A 19,978-nucleotide genomic window follows, 5' to 3' on the forward strand; every position below is an offset into this window, starting at 1 on the left:
ATAAACAAATTCAGTCCAAATTCATGAATACTCCAGATCTTACAATCGAGAAAGCATGCAAGATTGCTACCACAATGGAAATGGCATCAAACAATGTTCGCAAGTTTCATCCACCACGGACAGCAGTGGCCGTTTACATTCACAAGGAAGTGCCTATGGCCAAACTTAGGGGCGCTAAACGAAAACCAAAGTATGTTGGGGAGCCGAGTTCAGCCAGTTGTTATCATTGCAATGGTAATCACTCATCCCAATTTTGTCAGTTCAAAATGGCCAAGTGCTATAACTGCCAGAAGAAAGGCCATATCTCCTCAGCATGTCGGGCCTAGCTTAAAGCAGGAAACCAACAATCTGCGGGAAACAAGTAACAACACCAGAGAGGAGTTCACAACTTGGAGATGAACCCAGATGGGAATGAACTTGGGTTGTACACCATTTATGCAACCAACATCGATAAGCCTACAACCAGCCAAGGCAAGGACTTTCGAACTAAACTATTGCTTACGTGGATCTTGGACAAGCAGCAATCAAAGAGAAGCAGGGCGAAGAGCTTATTGGCTGAAACCTGTGGGAAAGGTGATTCAGAGGGGAAAACCAGTTTAAAAAGAACGCCAAAAAGCCAGTGTTAGCCCAGTGCTTACGTGGATCTTGGACCAGCAGCAATCAAAGAGAATCAGGGAGAAGGGATTATTGGCTGAATCCCGTGGAAAAGGTGAGTAAGTCACAGGGGGAAAACAGTTTAAAACTGAGGGGGAAGTGAGTACAGGAAAAATTACAAAAGATTCTCGAATTAATGGGAAGGAAAGTTCGAGAAGGGATAAAAGAGTAAGGTCAGGGCCAATTGCGAGGGGGGATGTGAATACGCAGGTCAAGGTGTTGTATATGAATGCGCAAAGTATAAGAAATAAAGTGGACGAGCTTGAGGCTCAGTTAGAAAATGGCAAGTATGATGATGTGGGAATTCCGAGACAAGGCTGCAAGAGGGTCAGGGCTGGGAACTGAATATCCAAGGGTATACCTCCTATCGAAAAGACAGACAGGTGAGCAGAGGGGGTGGGGTAGCTCTGTTGGTGAGGAATAAAATTCAGTCCCTTGTAAGGGGTGACATTGAAACAGGAGATGTGGAATCAGTATAGATTGAACTAAGGAATTGGAAGGGTAAAAATACCCTAATGGGACTTATCTACAGGCCCCCAAACAGTAGTCTGGATATAGGTTGCAAGTTGAATCAGGAGTTAAAATTGGCATGTAGTAAAAGTAATGCTGTGATTGTTATGGGAGATTTCAACATGCAGGTAGACTGAGAAAATCAGGTTGATACTGGACCCCAAGAAAGGGACTTTGTAGAGTGCCTTTGTGATGGATTCTTAGAGCAGCTTGTATTGGAGCCTACCAGGGAGAAGGCCATTCTGGATTTAGTGTTATGTAATGAACCAGATTTGATAACGGACCTCGAGGTTAATGAGCCATTAGGAGGCAGTGACCATAACATGGTCGGGTTTAATCTACAATTGGAGAGGGAGAAGGGTAGATCGGAGGTGTCAGTGTTGCAGTTGAATAAAGGGGACTGTGGTGCCACGAGGGAGGAGCTGGCCAAAGTTGACAGGAAAGATACCCTCGCTGGGATGACAGTGGAACAACAATAGCAGGTATTTCTAGGAGTAATACAGAAGGTGCAGAATCAGTTCATAGAAACATAGAAAATAGGTGCAGGAGTAGGCCATTTGGCCCTTCGAGCCTGCACCGCCATTCAATATGATCATGGCTGATCATCCAACTGAGTATCCTATGCCTTCTCTCCATACCCCCTGATCCCTTTAGCCACAAGGGCCACATCTAACTCCCTCTTAAATATAGCCAATGAACTGGCCTCAACTACCTTCTGTGGCAGAGAATTTTAGAGATTCACCACTCTCTGGAATTCTCTGCCACAGAAGTTCATTCCTTGGAGGAAGAAATATTCCAAGGGGAGTAAGGGGCGACTGTGGCTGACAAGGGATGTCAGGGACAGAATAAAAATTAAAACGAAGAAGTACAACGTAGCAAAGATGAGCGGGAAGCAAGATGATTGGGTAATGTTTAAAGAACAACAGACGATAACAAAAAAGACAATATAGGGAGTAAAGATGAGGTACAAAGGTAAGCTAGCCAAGAATATAAAGGAGGATAGGTTCAATAGTTCATTTATTGTCACATACACAAATTGGTGTTGTGAAATTCGAGTTGCCATTGCAGCACATTAATAAGAATACAACATAACATTATAAAGAAAATGTAACATTAAACATCCCCCCCCAATGGTTCCCACTGTGAGGGTAGGCACAATGTCCATTCCGCATCCCCTTGTCCACCTATTGAGGCCTCCGCAGTCGCCGCTATGGGGCCTGATATTTCAGGCCCTTCTCGCTGGGTGATGGTGCTCCGGCTTCGGGAGAAAACTCTCAGCGGCTTGGGATACCTGGAACAGCCGCTTCCTTACCGAAGACAGCGGCTTCCGAAGCCAACAGGCCGTGCTGGACGGAGCTCCACCACTGGCGGTCTCGGCGAGAGATCCCAGGCTCTGCGATGTTAAAGTCAGTGCCACCGCCTGCGGCTGGCCACTCCACCAACCCGCAGCTTCACGATGTTCCAATTGGTGGATCCAGCATTCCGGAGCTCCAGCGCGGCGACCCGGGCAAGGCATCGCCTGCTCCGCGATAGCGCTCCAGTGCTGTGCTACCGCCGAAGCCCCCCCCCCCCCTAAACATAAAAAGACAGCCTCCAAAACCAACTATTGTAACATGCTAAAAATTAAAACAAAGAGTGAAAAGACGGACAGCTGCAGGCAGGGCAGCCATACCCAACTGGACGGCACCCCCGATAGTAAAAGCTTCTTTAGGTATGTGAAGAGCAAAAAATTAGTTAAGACAAAAGTTTGACAAAAGTTTGACCCTTGAAGACCGAAAGAGGTGAATTTATTATGGGGAACAAGGAAAAGGCAGATGAGTTGAACAGGTACTTTGGATCTGTCTTCACTAAAGAGGACACAAACAATCTTCCTGTTATAGTAGTGGCCAGAGGATCTGGGGTAATGGAGGAATTGAAGGACATCCACATTAGGCAGGAAACTGTGTTGGGTAGACTGATGGGACTGAAGGCTGGTAAATCCCCAGGGCCTGATGGTCAGCATCCCAGGGTACTTAAGGAAGTGGCACTAGAAATTGTGGGTGCATTGGTGATAATTTTCTAATGTTCTATAGACACAGGATCAGTTCCTGTGGATTGGAGGGTAGCTAAAATTATCCCACTTTTTAAGAAAGGCGGGAGAGAGAAAATAGGGAATTATAGACCAGTTAGCCGGACAACAGTGGTGGGGAAGCTGCTGGAGTCAATTATAAAAGATGAAATAGCAACACATTGGGATAGCAGTAAAAGGATCGGTCCGAGTCATGGATTTACGAAGGGGAAATCATGCTTGACTAATCTTCTGGAATTTTTTGAGGATGTAACTAGGAAAATGGACAAGGGAGAGCCAGTGGGTGTAGTGTACCTGGACTTTCAGAAAGCATTTGATAAGATCCCACATAGGAGATTAGTGTGCAAAATTTGGGCACATGGTATTGAGGGTAGAGTGCTGACATGGATAGAAAAGTGGTTAGCAGACAGGAAACAAAGAGTAGGGATTAACGGGTCCCTTTCAGAATGGCAGGCAGTGACTAATGGGGTACCGCAAGGCTCAATGCTGGGACCGCAGCTATTTACAATATACATCTATGATTTGGATGAAGGGATTCAAAGTAACATTAGCAAATTTGCAGATGACACAAAGCTGGGTGGCAGTGTGAACTATGAGGAGGATGCTATGAGAATGCCGGGTGACTTGGACAGGTTGGGTGAGTGGGCAGATGCGTGGCAGATGAAGTTTAATGTGGATAAATATAAGATTATCCACTTTGGTAGCAAAAACAGGAAGGCAGATTACTATCTAAATGACGTCAAGTTGGGAAAAGGAGAAGTACAATGGGATCTGGGGATCCTTGTTCATCAGTCTATGAAAGTAAGCATGCAGGTACAGCAGGCAGTGAAGAAAGCAAATGGCATGGTGGCCTTTATAACAAGAGGAGTCAAGTATTGGAGCAAAGAGGTCCTTTTGCAGTTGTACAGGGCCCTAGTGAGACCACACCTGGAGTATTGTGTGCAGTTTTGGTCCCCTAATTTGAGGAAGGACATTCTTGCTATTGAGGGATTGCAGCGTAGGCTTACAAGGTTAATTCCCGGGATGGCGGGACTGTCATATGTTGAGAGAATGGAGCGGCTGGGCTTGTACACTCTGGAGTTTAGAAGGATGAGAGGGTATCTTATTGAAACATATAAGATTGTTAAGGGTTTGGACCCGCTAGAGGCAGGAAACATGTTCCCGATTTTGGGGGAGTCCAGAACCAGGAGCCACAGTTTAAGAATGAGGGCTAAGCCATTTAGAACGGGGACAAGTAAACATTTTTTCTCACAGAGAGTTGTGAGTCTGTGGAATTCTCTGCCTCAGAGGGCGGTGGAGGCCCGTTCTCTGGATACTTCCAAGAGAGATTTAGATAGGTCTCTTAAAGATAGCAGAGTCAGGGGATATGGGGAGAAGGCAGGAACAGGGTACTGATTGGGGATGATCAGCCATGATCACATTGAATGGCGGTGCTGGTTCGAAGGGCCGATTGCCCTACTCTTGCACCTATTGTCTATTGTCTATTGATAAATGCACAGATCAGATTCAGATTCAACTTTAATTGTCATTGTCAGTGTACAATACAGAGACAACGAAATGCAGTTAGCATCTCCCTGGAAGAGCGACATAGAATATGAGCAATAAATACATCAGTCATAGTGTTTTCCTGGTGGGAGGAGTGTCCGGAGGGGGGGTGATTGGCAATCACCGAGGTACATTGTTGAGCAGTGTGACAGCCGCAGGGAAGAAGCTGTTCCTGGACCTGCTGGTCTGGCAACGGAGAGACCTGTAGCGCCTCCCGGATGGTAGGAGGGTAAACAGTCTATGGTTGGGGTGAGAGCAGTCCTTGGCGATGCTGAGCGCCCTTCGCAGGCAACGCTTGCTTTGGACAGACTCAATGGAGGGGAGTGAGGAACCGGTGATGCGTTGGGCAATATTCACCACCTTCTGCAGTGCTTTCCAGTCGGAGACAGAACAGTTGCCATACCATACTGTGATACAGTTGGTAAGGTTTCTCTCGATGGTGCAGCAGTAGAAGTTCACCAGAATCTGGGGAGACAGATGGACCTTCTTCAGTCTCCTCAGGAAGAAGAGACACTGGTGAGCCTTCTTGACCAGAGTTGATGTATTATGGGTCCAAGAGAGGTCATCGGAGATGTTGACCCCCAGGAACCTGAAGCTGGAAACACGTTCCACCTCCGTCCCGTTAATGTGGATGGGGGTGTGCGTGCCGCCCCTAGACTTCCTGAAGTCTACGATGAGCTCCTTGGTCTTCTTGGAGTTAAGGGCCAGGCTGTTGTCAGCGCACCATGCTGCTAGGAGCTGGACCTCCTCCCTATAGGCTGACTCATTCTTGTTGCTGATGAGGCCAATCACCATTGTATCATCTGCATACTTGATGATGGTGTTAGTACCATGTACAGGTGTGCAGTCGTACGTGTAGAGGGAGTAGAGGAGGGGGCTTAGCACACAGCCCTGTGGAACGCTGGTGTTCAGGTTGACGGTTGAAGAGGTGAGCTTGTCTAACCTAACAGACTGGGATCTGTTGGTTAGAAAGTCCAGTATCCAATTACAGAGGGAGGGGTCGATGCCCAGGTCACCGAGTTTGGTGATCAGTTTAAAGGGTATGTTAATCGATATGTGTATTGACACGGCAGCAGATTGTTCGGTCATGAGCAAAAACCTGTACGAAACAAAGTTTCCACAGTAAAAGCCTTGTCCCACTGTACGATGTTCATTCAAGAGTTCTCCCGAGTTTGCCCTGATTCTAACACGGAGATTTACGGTAATGGCCACTCGTAGGTACTCGGGGCTCTCTTGGACATTTTTCAACATGTTGAAAAATCTTCACAAGTCTTCCTGAGCTAACCGCGTTTCCCAAGTACCTGCCGTTAGCGTTACAAGCCGCTAAGAGACGTCCCCGAGCTCCGACGTACCCGCTACGTTCATACTACGTGCTTACCAAGAGTTTGATTTTTTTTTTAAACTCGGGAGAGCTCTTGAATGAACTTGTCCAGTGGGACGGGGCTTTTACCATTGTTTGAGAGTAAGGTCAAGCTGAGAACCTACTCTGGCGAAGTTTTGGAGACATGTGGACAAATAACTCTAATGTTCAGCATAATGGTCAATCAGTAACACTGCCCATCATAGTGGCCAGCTACAAAAATAAGCCAACCCTCCTTGGAATGGATTGTCTGAGTAGAATAGTTAGACTGAAAGAACATTTTCAGCATTGATTTGTCCAAATCACGTCTTAAAAACATCATAAGTAAACATGCGGACATTTTTGCCGACAGTTACATGGGAATAACAGGGTACTCTGCACACATTCGTCTTAAGCAAGATGTGAAACCTGTGTATTGTCAACCAAGACCTGTACCATATGCACTAAAGCAACAGGTGGAGGAAGAACTTGATAGGTTAGAGCGGAATGGAGTACTCGTGAAGGCAGACCAAAGTAACTGGGCAACGCCAATTGTGGCCGTACCCAAGGCCGACAAAACTGTTCGACTATGTGGTGATTACAAAGTCACAATCAACCAAGCCATTGATCACAAACAATTTCCATTACCAACCTCGCAAGATCTGTATGCAGAAGTTAGCGGAGCAAGAGTCTTCACTAAACTGGATTTGTCTCACGCTTATGCCCAACTCAATGTCAACAAGGAAAGTCAGCGATACTTGACTATCAACACACATAAGGGCTTGTATTCATATACAAAGCTGACCTATGGTGTGAAATGCTCCCCGAAATGTTTTCAGTCTGTCATGGACAAAATGTTACAAGGCATTCCGCACTGTGTGTGCAACCAGGATGACCTACTGATATTCACAGAAGGCATGGTAGAACATCTGGAAATCCTCGAGCAAGTTCTCACACAACTGAACTGCCACAATGTCAAACTGCGACAAAGTAAATGTGCATTTGTGCAGTCAGAGGTGGCCTACCTTGGACTCAAAGTAGATGACAACAGACTTTGCCCTGTGAAGGCAAAAGTTGAAGCGATCCCTTCCAGATTTAGCAACTGCTAAATCCACTACATCATCTGCTACAAAAAGTTGTGAAATGGATGTGGGGAAATGTGGAGATAAGTTTTTGCCTTCCATCACAGCGAGGAGGAGATGCGCTGTGATGGATGTTTGTGTAAATTGTGTTGTGTCTTGGTTCTTTCTTGTGTGTATGACTGCAGAAACAACATTTCATTTGAACCTCTATGAGGTTCAAATGACAAATAAAATTGAATTGTATTGAAAGGAACAGCAATGTGCATATGACATTTGCAAGGAAAACTTGACAAGTGACAAACTCCTTCTTCACTACGATACGACACATGAGATGACACTTGCTTGAGATGCTTCAAGTTATGGTGTAGGTGCAGTGATCTCCCACATAATGAATGACGGACAGGAAAAGCCTATTGCTTTTGCATCCCACACCCTATGACCGAGTGAACACAATTATGCACAGATAGAAAAGGAAGCACTCAGCATCGTGTGCGGAATCAAGAAATTCCATCAGTTTCGTCTCGGCAGACCATTCACCCTAGTGACTGATCACAAGCCACAACTAATGATCCCAAGTCAGCTGTACCTTCCATGGCGGCATCAAGGATGCAACGCTGGGCAATTTTGCTGTCCCAGGATGACTACAAGGTTGAGTACTGAAGCTCCAAGTGAAACGCAGTTGCAGATGCGTTGTCCCGGTTGCCCCATGAGAACTCAGATGTGGGAAGTGAGAACTCCATCTACACACTGCAAGTTGTGGATGAAGACTTTCCAGTGACTGCAACAGAAATTGCAGCAGAAACACAGAAAGACACTGTGCTGATGTGTGTCTATGAACAGTCATTGGACTGAAATCGATAGTGGATTGAACTCAGTTCTGAACTCAGAGCTGAAGCCTTTCCATAATCGACGCCTTGCATTATCATGTGAGCAGGGATGCATTAAATGAGGTTACAGAGTGGTTGTACCAGAGTCTTTGAGAAAAAAATTATGATAAGCATGAAGTCAATTGCCAGATGTTTTGTGTATTGGCCTGGTATTGACAGTGATATCGAGTCACTGGTGAGCAAATGTAACGTCTGCCAAAATTGCTGGAGTAAACCACCAAAAACACCACTGTAGCCCTGGTCATGGCCAAGTAGACCTTTTCAGAGAGAACAAAAAGATACTTAGTTGAAGTTGGAGATAGGATCAAAAGTGTTCATGTTGATCAAATGGTTCCAGCCAAAGATGAACCAAAAACTGAGCATGAAGTCCTAATCCCTGAGTTTTTATCTGAAAGCGAGTTGGAAGAGACCACTGTGATTGAAACACAAAGTTCAGTTAGTACAGACAAAGAGACAGATTCTTCTGGTCAAAGTCAGGGTATTAAAACAGAGCCGAACAAGACAACAGTTGAGTTAACACCTAAACCTGTTACACCTGTTACTGTTAGATGATCAGGCAGGATCCATAAACCAGTAGTCAGATTAGGTTTGTAAGTTAAGTAACTCACTGTATAAGTAAAACGAAAATGTGTAGATATGTAAAATTAATATATTATGTTTATCATTCAAGATTTCATAAATACTGGTTTAAATCAAGTTTCATAACAACAAAATTGTAACTGAGTACTTAGATTTAATACTTTTAAAAAAAGGAGAGCAGTGTATTCAAACATATTCATGTATATGTTAATGAGTTGGTGTTCAATATACGCAGGGAATGTTGGGTAATAAAGTACTCTCTTGTGATCCAGGCAACCAGCGTGTAAGTTGTTATTCATTCTGCCGTCCGGAATATAACAGTAGTCTTCGCTTGCGAAATTGGAGAACACTATGAATGAATACCATAATAATAAAGGGTTGAGAGATCTCTCTCAGAGGGTTATCATGTTCAGTCGAAGGATAATGCCCACATGTTGAAAGTTCTTGGTTCAAGGTTGCCACTGAGACCCTTCCAGGCTTCAGGCAGCTGAACCTATAAGAAAATTATCATGGATCATTTCTGCAGGGAGAACACTTAATGGGTGCTGCCGTGAGTGCCTGAACGTATATGTATATTTTCATACCTCAACTGTCTGATCCATTGATCTGAAGGGAAACCGGATTGCCTTCTCTCTTTGAGCGTGAAGTTTGGATAACTACCCTAATGCCGCAGTGAGCAGGAAATGTGAGAAATAGTGGAAATCAGTGTCAGCAACCTGGAATAATCCTGATGAAAGGAAAGATAAATGTAACTATTGCCTTGAAAACCATTGATGCAGTAGTCCAGGGTTGTGCATAAACATGGATTGAAGGTTGCATAGCATCAGAGAATTCATTGAGAATGCAGTATGAGAATTATCCCTTTAAATAGTGTCCTATCCATGTACCTGCCAAACTGTTTCTTCAACAGTGGGATAGTCCCATCCTCAACTACCTCCTCTGGCAGCATTACAAACACCCACCACCATTTGTGCGAAAAAGTTACCCCTTGGATTCCTATTAAATCTTTTCCCCTTCACCTTGTTATCTCGTCCTCGATTCCCCTACTGTGGGCTAAAGATTGTGCATCCACCCGATCTATTCCTCTCATGATTTTGTACATCTCTATAAGATCTCTCCTCATCCTCCTGCACAAGGAATAGAGACCCAGCCTAATTAACCTCTCCCTATAGCTCACGCCCTCTAGTTCTGGCAACATCCTCATAAATCTTTTCTGAACCCTTTCAAGCTTGACAATATATTTCCTGTAACATGGTGACCAGAACTGAACACAATATTCTAAATGCGGTCTCATCAAAGTCCTATACCACTGCAATATGACCTCCTAACTTCTATTCTCAATACTCTAACTGATGGTAGCAAGTGTGCCAAAAGCTTTTTTACCTGCGACTCGACCTACAAGGAACCATGCACCTGCACTCCTAGATCCCTCTGCCCTACAAAACTCCCCAGAGGCCTACCATTTACCATGTAGGTCTTGCCCTTGTTAGACTTCTCAAAATGTCACACCTCACACTTCTCTGTATTAAATGCTATCAACCATTCCTCAGCCCTCCTGGCCAATCAATCCAGATCCTGCTACAATCTTTAACAACCACAATCTGCAAAATCACTCACTTTTGTATCATCAGCAAACTTGCTAATTTTGCCCTGTATATTCTCATCCAAATCATTGTTGCAGATGACAAACAGTAACGGGCCCAGCACCGAACCCTGAGGCACACCTGAGGCACTAGTCACAGGCCTCCAGTCCGAGAAGCAACCTTCCACCATCACCCTCTGCTTCCTTCCATGGAGCCAATTTGCTATCCATTCAGCTATCTTTCCTTGGATCGCATGCAATCTAACAATCCAGAGCTGCTTACCATGTTCAGCAAGGTTTCAGAGGAAGCAGAATTTGTAGGTTAAGACTTGTTTTTACAGGCCAGTGAGGTTTATCGTCATGGAGACACAAGAGACTGCACGGGCTGGAATCGGGATCAAAAGCAAACTGCAGAAGGAACTCTGCTGAACAGGCAACATCCATGGTGGCAAATAAATGGTCAATATTTCAGATCTAAATCCTGCAGTGGGACGGGTACCAATGTCTCGATCCAAAACCCTCAATCCTATCCCTTTGCATCTACTGAGGTTGAGTAACACAGGAAATTTCTGGGCAATGCAATTTTTTCGAGTTGTGTAAGTTGACACAGAGAAATCAGTGTTAGGCCAAACAAAACTGACAAAACCACAGGGGTCAAAATTGTGCAATGTTGTTCTGCTTTGAGCTATGCTGATTTTTGATTGCACAGCATTGGGACTAGCCAATGAAATTTTAAGGCCAATTAGTTTTCAAATAAATTGTTAGATGTTGAAACCTGCAATAAAACATTTGGCTAATATTCATATCAATAAGCCACGTGATGCTCCCTTTTTCACCTTTGGTTGACTGTTGTGTTAATGTTGGGTTAATTCTGTTATATATAAGGATCTTAAGCAAAATTGCTTTGCACGTTTTTAATAGACAGATCACAGAACTGGGCATAATTTAACATTGACAATATATATATATTGTTTTAAATTGTCCTATATTGAATCTTGATTAACATGGTCAAGCATCTTGGTAAAGCATAAGATTCACTGAGTGTGAACTTTCCATATGATTGACATTCATAGAAAATGCATTAAATTAATGTTTATTTTTTTAACCTTTAAAGACTTTACAATTACTATTTCCTTTTTCTATGGTTAAGAACAAACATTTAACAATGCCGAAGTACTGTAATTACCTAATTTTGTTGCTGTGATTAAAATAGATACCTAGGTTTTCTCATGTCACTATTTAATTTGTTTATAAGTGAAATAAACTTATTTTAAATTAATTTCCAAGATGTTGATATAACTGGCAATGCTCATATTAATGGGCCTGTCCCACTTAGGCAATTTTTCAGGCGGACTGTCAAGTTGCCGGCAGTCGCCTGAAAAACCGGCAACTGGAACAGCGACTGTCAGAGTGGAACACACAAACACATCGCAAAGGCGGGGGCCAGGGCAAGCGGGGGGAGTGCTGTCTGAAATTCACATGGTGCAAAGCCAAGGTGATACAGACACACACCACGATGAACAGGATGGTTGGCCCTGTAATTAAGACGGCTTGCACAGTGTACGGTAAGTCTTTTAAAAGAGGGAGAAGGAGGGAGAAGGAGTGGAGACAACTGTTCAGATGCCAGACAACTTTTAAGAAGCCAGAGATACACGGCTGTGAAGCTCGGCGGACATTTAACATGACCGGTCGGTTATCCTTGGTTCTGAAAACTACTGCTTATGGTTTTTTTCCCCCAAGAGTCAATGAAATTCACTGGTCAGCACCGGCTACAGCCTACGAGCACATCCGAGAACCTTCAACCTCCTGGCAACCCATTAGGACCTCCTGGCGACCCCACCTACGGCTCGAGAATTCTTGCTACTCTCCATGGCGGCTTCATTCTAGTCGCTGCTAATTTTTCAACATGTTGAATAATTCTCGGCGACCATAATGAGGCCGCGACTAGTTCCCAGAATGCGGGAGCTCCTCACGACCATGAAGGCGACTCCCCGGCAACCACCGCGAAAATGTGGTGACCATGTGGCGATTGCAATGTCTCCTGCAGTCGCCATGGATGAATTTCGAGGTAGATGTATTTCCAGCAAAGAGCGATGTATGTATCAGAGGAGAAATTGCAGACCGTGGTATTCTGATGCTGTTTTCATGCTTTTAGATTTTGGAGGAGAGACATGCAGGGCATTTTTTACCTGGTGCGCCAAGCAGTTATGTTCTCTCGTGGTGGAGGGAGTGAATTGTTAAACTGGTGTGAAGGTTTACCAATTGAACAGATTGATTTTTTTTTAAAAACATACTGCTGCAGGAACTCAGCAGGCGTGGCAGCTTCTAAGGAAGGAAATGGACATATGGCGTTCCGGGTTGGGAAACTTCTCCAATTACTTTGATATGTCCCGATTGATGTTAAATTTCTTGTGTTGTTGGAGTTGCATTCAGCCAGATTACTGTGTAGTAACCATCATACTTTTGCTTCATGCTCTCTTTATTCTGGAAAGATATGATAAAGTCAGCTGATGATCCACTTACCACTGAATGTAGAGTCCAGAGACGTGCCTATTTAACTATATTTTTGTGGCTGGGTTCAATTATGTTTTGGATATATCTGAATCATGGATTTAGATGGTGATAAACTGAAAGATAATTTAATTGTATGGGGTTAGATTCTCTCTTTGGACAGAGTCATTGTTTCGAATTGATGTGACATGAATATTATTTGCCACTTATCAGACCCTGCCCAAATATTGCCAAATCTTGCTCCATGTTACCAGGGACTGCTTTATTATCTAAGTTATTCAAATCAAAACTAAATCAAACACCATATATTAGAAACACAGCCATTATATGTTGACGCATTAAAATAGTAATTCCTGGCACTATATATGAGACAGCAACAGGTTTTAGATGATTATGAAAAAAATAAGATTGCATGATATTCAATTATGTAGCTAAAATATATCAGTAGAGATAATTATGACATAGTCAGCAGAGCACTAGAAGCAATAATATTAATTTAAGCCAGATAATTCCAAGACTGGCAAAGAGAGTTGTTCCTGCAGAGTAGAAACAACTTTATATTGCAGATGTTAATTAACAGATGAGTTTTATGGCGTCAAATTTCTGCTTTATCTATAAACCAATCCACAAATCACCGAATGTAGTCCACAATGTATCTGGCCACGATGAAGCACCAATAATGTTCTACCCGAATTAGCAAAAGTATATCTTTGGGTGCAGTTAATTGAACTATTCAAGATACTACCTGATAAATGCAAATTTGCTAGTCATGAGCTCATTTGTCACACACAATATTGAATGTAACTTCATTTAGAAAGACTATCCAGGGGTAGCCAGCATGGATTTATTGATGAAAGGTCAAAATCTGACAGACAGTCAAATATTTTGAGGAGATTAAAAGGAGAGTTGATGAAGGCAATGATTTAATGTTGTCAAGTTGGATTTTAACCAGCTCTTTGACAAGGTTTCACATGGCGAGCTGCTCAAAAAGGGAAAGCCATGCCCCTGGGAGAGTGCAAATTAGATTGGAAATATTCAATGACAGGAAACAAAAGATAATAGCTGACAATGTGTCTTATGATGGCTGGTGGGGCAAAAATCAAAAAGGGCCACTTTTCAACAAAATTGTATAAGGGGTAAGAGTGTTGTAAAAACAAGCCTGAAGGCTTTGTGTCTCAATGCAAGGAGCATTCGTAATAAGGTGGATGAGTTGAATGTGCAGATAGCTATTAATGACTATGATATAGTTGGGATCACGGAGACATGGCTCCAGGGTGACCAAGGCTGGGAGCTGAACATCCAGGGATATTCAATATTCAGGAGGGATAGAGAGAAAGGAAAAGGAGGTGGGGTAGCGTTGCTGATTAGAGAGGAGATTAACGCAATGGAAAGGAAGGACATTAGTTTGCAAGATGTGGAATCGGTATGGGTAGAGCTGCGAAACACTAAGGGGCAGAAAACGCTGGTGGGTGTTGTGTACAGGCCACCTAACAGTAGTAGTGAAGTTGGAGATGGTATCAAACAGGAAATTAGAAATGCGTGCGACAAAGGCAAAACCGTTATAATGGGTGACTTCAATCTACATATAGATTGGGTGAATCAAATTGGCAGGGGTGCTGAGGAAGAGGATTTTTTGGAATGTATGCGGGATAGTTATCTAAATCAACATGTAGAGGAACCAACGAGAGAGCAGGCTATTTTAGACTGGGTATTGAGTAATGAGGAAGGGTTAGTTAGCAGTCTTGTTGTACGTGCCCCCTTGGGCAAGAGTGACCATAATATGGTTGAGTTCTTCATTAGGATGGAGAGTGACATTGTTAATTCAGAAACAATGGTTCTGAACTTAAAGAAAGGTAACTTTGAGGGTATGAGACGTGAATTGGCCAAGATTGACTGGCAATTAATTCTAAAAGGGTTGACGGTGGATATGCAATGGAAGACATTTAAAGACTGCATGGATGAACTACAAAAATTGTTCATCCCAGTTTGGCAAAAGAATAAATCAGGGAAGGTAGTGCATCCGTGGATAACAAGGGAAATCAGGGATAGTATCAAAGCGAAGGATGATGCATACAAATTAGCCAGAAAAAGCAGCATACCGGAGGACTGGGAGAAATTCAGAGACCAGCAGAGGAGGACAAAGGGCTTAATTAGGAAAGGAAAAATAGATTATGAAAGAAAACTGGCAGGGAACATAAAAACTGACTGCAAAAGTTTTTATAGGTACGTGAAAAGAAAGAGATTAGTTAAAACAAATGTAGGTCCCTTGCAGTCAGAAATGGGTGAGTTGATCATGGGGAACAAGGATATGGCGGACCAATTGAATAACTACTTTGGTTCCGTCTTCACTAAGGAAGACATAAATAATCTGCCGGAAATAGCAGGGGACCGCGGGTCAAAGGAGTTGGAGGAATTTAGTGAAATCCAGGTTAGCCGGGAAGTGGTGTTGGGTAAATTGAATGGATTAAAGGCCGATAAATCCCCAGGGCCAGATAGGCTGCATCCCAGAGTACTTAAGGAAGTAGCTCCAGAAATAGTGGATGCATTAGTAATAATCTTTCAAAACTCTTTAGATTCTGGAGTAGTTCCTGAGGATTGGCGGATAGCAAACGTAACCCCACTTTTTAAGAAGGGAGGGAGAGAGAAAACGGGGAATTACAGACCAGTTAGTCTAACATCGGTAGTGGGGAAACTGCTGGAGTCAGTTATTAAAGATGGGATAGCAGCACATTTGGAAAGTGGTGAAATCATTGGACAAAGTCAGCATGGATTTACAAAAGGTAAATCATGTCTGACGAATCTTATAGAATTTATCGAGGATGTAACTAGTAGCGTGGATAGGGGAGAACCAGTGGATGTGGTGTATCTGGACTTCCAGAAGGCTTTCGACAAGGTCCCACATAAGAGATTAGTTTACAAACTTAAAGCACACGGCATTGGGGGTTCAGTATTGATGTGGATAGAGAACTGGCTGGCAAACAGGAAGCAAAGAGTAGGAGTAAACGGGTCCTTTTCACAATGGCACGCAGTGACTAGTGGGGTACCGCAAGGCTCAGTGCTGGGACCCCAGCTATTTACAATATATATTAATGATCTGGATGAGGGAATTGAAGGCAATATCTCCAAGTTTGCGAATGACACTAAGCTGGGGGGCAGTGTTAGCTGTGAGCAGGATGCTAGGAGACTGCAAGGTGACTTGGATAGGCTGGGTGAGTGGGCAAATGTTTGGCAGATGCAGTATAATGTGGATAAATGTGAGGTTATCCATTTTGGTGGCAAAAACAGGAAAGCAGACTATTATCTAAATGGTGGCCGACTAGGAAAAGGGGAGATGCAGCGAGACCTGGGTGTCATGGTACACCAGTCATTGAAAGTGGGCATGCAGGTGCAGCAGGCAGTGAAGAAAGCAAATGGTATGTTAGCTTTCATAGCAAAAGGATTTGAGTATAGGAGCAGGGAGGTTCTACTGCAGTTGTACAGGGTCTTGGTGAGACCACACCTGGAGTATTGCGTACAGTTTTGGTCTCCAAATCTGAGGAAGGACATTATTGCCATAGAGGGAGTGCAGAGAAGGTTCACCAGACTGATTCCTGGGATGTCAGGACTGTCTTATGAAGAAAGACTGGATAGACTTGGTTTATACTCTCTAGAATTTAGGAGATTGAGAGGGGATCTTATAGAAACTTACAAATTTCTTACATCTTAGCACAGGCTAGATGCAGGAAGATTGCTCCCGATGTTGGGGAAGTCCAGGACAAGGGGTCACAGCTTAAGGATAAGGGGGAAATCCTTTAAAACCGAGATGAGAAGAACTTTTTTCACACAGAGAGTGGTGAATCTCTGGAACTCCCTGCCACAGAGGGTAGTCGAGGCCAGTTCATTGGCTATATTTAAGAGGGAGTTAGATGTGGCCCTTGTGGCTAAGGGGATCAGAGGGTATGGAGAGAAGGCAGGTACGGGATACTGAGTTGGATGATCAGCCATGATCATATTGAATGGCGGTGCAGGCTCGAAGGGCCGAATGGCCTACTCCTGCACCTAATTTCTATGTTTCTATGTTTCTATGTTACATAGGGTTCAATGCTTGGTTCCTTGCTCTTAATTATATTAATTAATGACTTGGACATAAATGTTGAGGACACAATAAAATATTTGCAGGGACATACAAGGAGACCATGTGGCTAATTATAGCACTAAGAAGTTACAAATGGTCATGGGATCATAGAGCCATTGGTGATTGAAATGCTTGTCTAGCTACTTCTTAAATATTGTGAGGTAACTGCTTCCTTCTTTCACTCAGTGTGTTTCTGCATGATAGAGTACTTTGTTAGATCCCCTCTCACCTATACCTCTACCTATGTCTATACCTATGTCCTCCAGTTTATGACAGCTATGCATAGGGCCAAATTTCCTATGATATACGCAATCTTTGTTGGCCATAATATTGTGTACACCTATCAGATATAATCTCCGCCTCCTCAACACTACCTATCCAGTCTTTCCTCATCGTTAAAATGATACATCCTTGGCACCATCCAGATGAATTTCTTCCCCACTCTCCAATAAAATCACGTATTTTCTATAGTATCGTGATTAGACTGGCACATAATATTCAAGCTGTGACATATAAAGCTGTACTAAGACTTTCCTGGTATTATACTCCATGCCTTAGCTAATGAAGTCAAGCATTAATGTATGCCTTCTGTACCAGCCAATATTTGTCCACTGCCACTTTCAGAGTTCTTACAAGATACAAGATACATTTATTTGTCACATGTGCCAGATGGCACAGTGAAATGAGATCACCATACAGCCATACAATAAAAATAAAGAACACAACACACGATAGAATTTAACATAAAACATCCCCACACAGCAGAATCAAAGTTTCCCACTGTGAGGGATGGCACCAAAGTCAGTCTCTTCCTCCAATGTTCCCCAATGTTCACCCGTGGTCGGGGCCTCCCCGAGCCCTCCGCAGTCGCCGCTACGGGAGGCCCGATGTTCAGGCCCGCTCGCCTGGGTGATGTAAGTCCGACGTCGGGGCTGGGGGACGTCCTCAGCGGCCTGGACAATAGAGTCGGCCCCCTCCTACCGGAGTCGGCGGCTCCCAAAGTCCGCAGGCCACGCCGGGCGGAGACTGATGCTGGAGACCCTCCGCAAGGAGCCCAGGACTCCGCGATGATGGTCAGCGCCGCCCGCGTTGGAAGCTCTCCAAACCAGAGCTCCACAATGTTGGAGCAGCGGCCCAACGCTCCGGAGCTCCAAACGGCGACCCAGGTAGGCATCGCCCGCTCCGCGGTGAATCCAGCGCTGCGCCGCCGCTGTTGCAGCTCTGGTCCGGTTCTCGGTCCCCGGCAGGAAAGGCCGCTCTGATCTAGGTGGTAGGCCGCGAGGCGGGGAGAAATAGTCGCGTCCCCGCCAGTAAGCGACTGGGAAACAGTTTCCCCCTTACCCTGCCCCCCTCCCCCACATAGAAAAGTTAAGATTTCCCCCTAAAACACTTTAGACTAAATAAAAAATTTAAAAAAGATTGAAAGGACAAACAGGCTCTTTGAATGTGCTCTTCAATAGCCCCAAGGACCCTGCCGTTCATTTTATGCAGCTTACCCTTATCAGTATTCCCAAAGTGCATTTCCTTACAATTATGAATTATTAACAATTATTATTATTAAATTGTTGAAAACATTAGCATTAGCAGTGGTGCTGGTTTCCGATGGGCAATTGTGAAGATTAAATTTAATTGCCCATTGTTCTGCCTTTCTTACTAACTGATCAACATCATCCGGCACCCTATGACTATTCTCCCCACTGATCTGTTGGGAACTGGAATTCAGTTTGGAGAAACATCAACTCCTAGATCCTTCTGCTTTACAACACTCCCCAGGGCTCTACCTTTCACTGTGAAGGTCCTGCTCTGGTTTGACCTCTGAAAATGCAACAGCTCACACTTATCTGCATGAAACTCCATTAGCTATTCCTCAGCCTACTTGCCCAGCTGATCAACACCCTGCTGTAATTTTTGTTAACCATCTTCAATTCTACCATACCAACTACTTTTGTGTCACTGTACACAATAAACAGAATCTTAGACCACTGCATTATTTTCCTCCACATTGCAGCTCAATGGTTCCTTTTACCCAATATTTAGAGAGAATATTTTGAAAGAGAAAATAGCAATAATATTAAAAGATCCTAAGCCTACTCTCTGTTTTGTGATCGTTCCATTTAACTTCAGCAGAAGGTAAGTGTAGGAGAATTCATTCCATGAAATAATAAACAAGGTAAGTTTAGGATAAGGTTAATAGAATAAGATTTTGAAAGCTGAAATAGCAGATATCAAGACTGTCATAAATAAGACTTGATCCTTAATGCTGAGGAATGATTAACTTGGTGAATGCCAATATGAAAATCTTAATATTATGATGTTTCAGGTCTATCTACCTGCTTTTCCAAATATATTTTAAAAATTTGCAAATTATTCAGGTAACTTTGGCATATTGAGATAACTGATAAGAACTTTACGCTCCTAAAACAATTTTCAAAACTAAAATTGGCAACCATTTTTGATACATTACTCTATTTAGCCTATTAAGCATAGGGTTTAATCTTCATATTTAAAACTTTTTTATTTGAACAAGGACCATCTCCTCTGAAATGTATAGCTTGCATGACGACAAATGGCATCAATCCTACTTAATGACATCCATTTCAACATCTGCCAACTGTGTTTTAGTGTTAATGGTTCAAAAACATAGAGATGGTTATAAAAGTTAAAGATAATTAAACGTCATTTCAGCTGTGGCATAAAAATATAGTCAGATGTTTAATGGCTGTGCTCAATGGATTATTTGCAATGTGTTGATTACTTCTCAGCTAATATTTGTCAGCAAACTTTTTAACAGTTAATTGGGAATTCATTTTGAAATATAGAATGTGCTTGAAAATAAAATTTGAGGAAGCTGAGCTATGGTTGGATCAATGTTGCTTGTTTTACACTAACACCAATCAAAAATATTCCTCGGATGTTAGAAATCAACTATTCGCTGACTTTAACATCGCAGAGTCCTGGGATCTTTTGCTGGGTGTCGCCAGTGTTCAATTTCCGCCCGGCTCGGACTGTGGACTTTGGAAGCCATGGTCTCCGGTAAGAAGCGGACAATTCGGAAACTCCAAGCGTGTGTTCTTCCGTACCGATGCCGGAGCTCCAATCATCCCGGC

This window comes from Amblyraja radiata, chromosome 6, assembly GCF_010909765.2.
Source record: "Amblyraja radiata isolate CabotCenter1 chromosome 6, sAmbRad1.1.pri, whole genome shotgun sequence".
NCBI classification, from domain to species: domain Eukaryota; kingdom Metazoa; phylum Chordata; class Chondrichthyes; order Rajiformes; family Rajidae; genus Amblyraja; species Amblyraja radiata.